Source organism: Saccostrea cucullata, unplaced genomic scaffold (genome assembly GCF_032062105.1).
Source record: "Saccostrea cucullata isolate Sc308-1 unplaced genomic scaffold, CSIRO_AGI_Scuc_v1 ctg2603, whole genome shotgun sequence".
Lineage (NCBI taxonomy): Eukaryota > Metazoa > Mollusca > Bivalvia > Ostreida > Ostreidae > Saccostrea > Saccostrea cuccullata.
The window spans coordinates 9,571-15,313 of NW_026921927.1; the positions used below are offsets into that span (position 1 = coordinate 9,571).

The 5,743-nt window shown below is 33.5% G+C and overlaps 1 pseudogene; it reads right to left on the minus strand.

The window, feature by feature from the left end:
* Nucleotides 1-1,220: 1,220 nt before the first annotated feature.
* Nucleotides 1,221-3,536, minus strand: LOC134260923 (uncharacterized; annotated as a pseudogene).
* Between the last annotated feature and the right edge of the window lie 2,207 nt (nt 3,537-5,743).

Genomic DNA, 5,743 nt, shown 5'->3' on the forward strand with positions numbered 1-5,743 from the left:
GGTTCTCCAAGTGGCACTTTGGCTTTGTCGTCTCAACTAAAGAAAACAACGTTGACATCATCATCATTATTCAGCTCAATTGCGCGTTCCTTTTGGTACTTAAAAACAGTATTGCAGTAATGTTCATCTGGATGACATGCTCTTAATTGTCTTTTCTGAATTTTATACTGAACTTCGATCTTGGATGTGTATGACCAGACTGTTTTAGCATACGGATTTCTGGGTGCAAACTGAAGACTTACAAGTGATTTTGATGGGATCAATGTATTTTCTGGGCATCTTTCAATAGCTCTATCCATCATGTCACCTAAAGATATCCATTCTGAGAGATGGGCAGTTGAATGCCGTCTCTCGTCTGCTGCTGTTGCTTCCTCAACTACTGATGACAAATGTTGAAAGAACTCGTCAAACTTGTCAGATGGTTTCCCTGGATTACAATGACGAAGATCTGCAATAAGTTCTGTTTCCCCAAGGGATATCAAACGTAATCTCTCTTGAGTATCTGGGTGTGCTGCAGTAGTGGCATCAAGGGTAAGTTCCTTATATATCAAATCTAGAACTGCAGGAGATAAATGCGTAATATTATTTACCTTCTCCCTGAAGGCTTTTCGCATGGATCTGGTATGATATTCTTTGAAAAGATGTTTGTTCTTCAGTGCAAATCGTGCCCCAATGACAAGAATTTCCTACTCTAACCGGTTTTCTCTAGCTAAAACTATGCACACAGTAGACACAATAGAACCGCCGGGACAAAACTTATACATATCTATTGGTACTGTTAACTGCAGCACTGAGAAATATCTGTACCTTTGGATGTTATTTTGAAATGGATGTTCCAGGTGTTTATCTTCTTCAAAGAAAACATGGAATTCTCCCCGTCCTGCTCTCAATGCATCATCTAACCACTTTTACTTCTTGATAAGATCACAAGGTTTAGAACTTCTTCTGTGCTCTACAGAAGTAAATTCCCCAACTGTTCTTACAGTGTGTAGTAAATTGTGATTTTTATTTATTTCCTCAGCTTTACTGTCCAAAAAAGTCTTATAAAAAAACAATCAATCTGCTAAAGCTTTAATGTCATCATGTATTTCACACCACGGTGGACTGCTTTTGACAACTGGCTTCAGAAGTATACTGTATAGGGCCTGGCTGTGGCTTTCTAAAGAAGAAGCTGATAATCTTACGGACTTGATCTTTTTTCGTTTGGTGTCGTTGTAGCTTTAGTACTTTTCGAAACACTTTGGAATGGATAGAACATTCTTTCTCCGACTCTCCTCATTGATGATGTCATGATTATTTGTGATGTACCACAAAGCATTACACAGCACCTGAAAATGTAATACATTACTTAATATGAAATATATAGCACAGTAAAAATTTTGAAGGGTATTTGTATTTAGAAAAAATGATTAAGAATTAAGGACAAATGAAATTTAAAATTAATTGTTTTTAATATTTAAAAGGTTTAAAGCTTTCATATAAAATATATATTAAGCCATATATACATGTTACATGTATAAATACTAAATTATATATTTATAAACATGCAAACACACAAATACAGATAAATACAGAATATATTAAAAGTGCATACAGTTTTATATGGAATATATATTGCAAAGAGCATTCTAAACTATTTTGAATACTATAGTGTACTAAGAATTTGTGAGTGAGACACAGAGTCATAAAGCAACATACTATAGTGAAAAGGTATGATACAAGCACTATGTAAAGCTTTGCATTTAATATTATGTGTTCCACATTCTGTACCACAGCCATTTAAATTAGTTTATTTAGACACAATATAAAACATAAAATGTGCCTGAGGTTCAAGTCACCATTGGTCTAAATTGGCTTGCACACACTTTATATAAAGAAATTGAAATGCAAAAATTTGCAATATGCTATTGAAGTATAATATTATTAAATGGCGACTCTCATATTAATAAACCTGGATGAAATACTGCCCATCACTTTTAGCAATGCTCTTTGGAAAACTCCTTCTCATTGAACTCCAACAACAGTTCATTAGATAACTAATCTTTCTTACATAAACCATCAGCAACACCAGAACTACAATTAAAAAACTGCAGCACACATGTATCCAACTATCCAACCGTTTCATATTTATATTTTAATATATAATAGTTTAATGTGTCCACGAAGTGTGGCATCAATTTTTTCTAGCTTGGTATAAAATATAATTATGGATTCAATACAAATTAATAGGTTCAAAAATCAAAAAATATATGATTTTAAAATTTATTTAGTGCTTTGTATTGACAGTCTGACAATTGATAAACCCATCAACTTCTGCAACAAATAGCAAAAATGATTCTCAACCTGTTTAATTTTGACAGTAGCCATTTTTAGCTCTACTTGTAAGAGACCAGAAGAGCTTATGCGATAGTAATGCGTCCGGCTTCCGTCCGTCCGTCTGTCTATCTGTATACAATTTTTCAAAATGCTACTCCTCCTACAGTTTTGGTCTAATTTCAATATAACTTGGTACACAAGTCTACTACACTTAGATACATAATTCTGTGTATCTGTTTTTGATTTCAATAAACGGTGTTGCCGTGGTAACTAAAAATAGAAATTTCTGTGAAATTCTCTCAAAATGCTACTCCTCCTACAGTTTTGATCTGATTTCAGTATTACTTGACACACAAGTAGACTACACTACGATACATAATTTTGTGTATCGGTTTTTGATTTCGATAAACGGTGTTGCCATGGTAACTAAAAATAGAAATTTCTGTGAAATTGTTTCAAAATGCTACTCCTCGTACAGTTTTGGTCTGATTTCAATATAATTTGGCACACAAGTAGACTACACTAAGAAGATAAAGAGACTTTATCACGGATCATTATTCCATTTATTGTAAAGATTCAATTCCCAACTGCTTAAGTACTTTTCTCTTCCTTTGCTATTAATACAAACCAGTAGAGCTTCCGTCTCGAGAGAGACTTCTGGTTAAAATATTTGAATGTCTTTTACAATAAAAATAAAAAAAATATAGGATTTATTTTTTCTTCAAGTGAAAACGATAGAAAAAAAAGAGGCGAGACAAAAAACAGAACTGACAGAAAAATATTCCCCTTATCCTAAAGGAATACTTGTCAGTCTGTGCTAGACAGACACAAACTTGTACAAGTACTCACCTGTGAACCTTTTTATCAGGAAAATCCCTGCCCTTTGACATCAAAATCTGGAAGGCATTAACTGCATATTTGGTGGCACAATCTGCTGCTTGTTTGAAGGCAGAAATATCTGCATTGTTAATGTCACTACAAACAAATCTTATGCTTTTGTTCCCAACAGTCGAAACTGTGTTTATTAAATCGCCTACAGTCAGGGTACCATCAACGTTTTTACCAAAGTAAACAGGAAAGCTATTGTCCTTGCTACACGACTGATGGAGGTCATCAAATACCTAGCTGAGCCCCAGGCTCGAGGAAAAAGATCGAATCAATTTCTTCCCTGGTTGATGTGAACATTTTTCTAACTCTAGAGCTACCACGTGTTTCGCCATTTTGTTAAATTATAAACAAAGCGTCCTCATTACACCGATGACAAAACTGGTGCTTTAAAGCGTTTCATTTAATAGCATCAATTCACGGTACAAAGTTTGTTAACCGGACAAAAACGCAAAATTATTATAAAATTCACATGAAAAACACGAAAAACTTTTTTAGTGTCGGCGCTATAAATTAGGGTCGGTCGGGAAAGCGGAAACAAACAAATTTTTTTTCTAGGCCTAACCCTAACCCTGACAATCAAAATGGAAGGCGGAAATGTCCAAAATTTTATGCATTGCAAGGAGTGGAGGGGGTATGTAGGTTCAAATTTCTCTTAGTACCAATTTTTATACTCAAACACTGAATTATTTGACAATACTGTTGGTGTGTTGGCAAGGGTTGGGCTGGACTGTCAATCTAATTAAAATAAGATGTTAGATCCGCTCGCATACTCGCTACAGAGGTCAAATTCGGAACAACTCTAGACTTATTCACTTCGATTTCGTCAACAAATATACTATGATTTTGCAGGCGACGATGTGATTGGTTGATAGAATTTGACCTCTGACATGACCCTCTTTTGATTGTTGTTAGATGTTACTGTAGCGACTATGCGAGGGGATCTGATAACTAATTTTGATAATATTGGGTGGACTTTTCATAAACATTTCCTAAAGAAAGCGTATGTCTATGAAAAGCAGGGAGACCACCATGTTACGCGCTTGTCCTATTGTTGGTTATCTCTATCTATTTCACACTGACTAAAACAAAATAAAGTTTTATTCAGGGATAACTTATCTGAAAACGTTCTTTACTGTCAAGTATTTATCAACTGAAATGTATATGTTTTATGTCTACCTCAATACAAGCCCAAAACTAAAATGATAATCTTTTTTGGCGAATAGAATTGCTTCAGAAAAATAATGTACCAGTTTTAATCACATTACAGAGATGCTGACAGTGTAATGAAATTAAAGATAACCTATTGATTAAAGTAAACAGTTTATGCAATAATATTTCTATTTATAATTTTTTTTCTCTGTGATAACTGTTTGAAAGTTTGGGGAGTTTATTTAATGATAATTCTGCCGGAATGTACATTAGGCTGGTCGATAGGTCAGCAGCTAAGGAGGCCTAATACGCATGCAAATCTCGTCCGCATCTGTCTCTGTGTCCGACGTTAAGGAGGCAAAATATGCATGTACATCTCGTGCGGCTGCCTTTGTGTTTGACGTCAGTGTGCGAGAACTATTGAAATTTGCATTGAAGTCCTTATGTAATTTAAATCTATTAGTCTACATTTTTAATGTCTTAGTCTACAATTTTAATTTACAATGAAATGGAAATATAAGGAATCACTGTCTAGTTAGGAGAGTATGCAAGGGACATCAACAATAATGGGAAACATTGGATGATTTTAGCATAACGGGCTTCGCCCTTTATGCAAATTATCCCATGTTTCCAACTATTGTTGATGCCTTGGCATACCCTCCAAACTAGACAGTGATTCCTTAGGTATAATAAAGAAATATTTTTTTTGCTTCAAATCTCTCCATTTCTATCAATTCCCTACATTTATGTGTTCTCTTATATCTTTACATTAAATAGGGAATCAAGAATGTCTCTCCGTTATTCTTAAACTTCTTAACAAAATCTCAAAGGTTATAACTATGAATTACAGGATACTTATATTACATGTACAAAACAAATAACTGAAAATAATTTAAAAGGAAAAAAAAGAACCTCGTATATGAAATAAAAATGAAAAATTATTCAAATTTAATTAAATTCATCCGAGGATGGATTTTAATAGATTGTTGTAGAATTTTAAAAAAGGCAATAAAAAAATTTTTCTTTAAAAAGGCCATAAATGCGGCTTTGTATTTAGAAGAAAATGATGAGTTATAAACCGCTCAGCAAAAAAAAAAAAAAAAAAAAAAAAGAGCCACAAGAAAAGTTCTCAAAGCAAACATTTAATTTGATAGTCTTCAAAAATTCGATTTTGCAACATAAAATATTTTTTCACACAAAACTGACATTTATATTCAACTTAGAAAAAAAATACGTGAGTGCCATTAATGTTTCAAGTCCCCCGCCCTAAATGAACTGTATGAAAACAAATAAATTTGAGGAAAGGGCATTTTTTCGATGTAATCATCGACAAAATAAACAACTTAATGAAAATGAAATGTAAAATTATTATAATTTGAGGAAAACATAT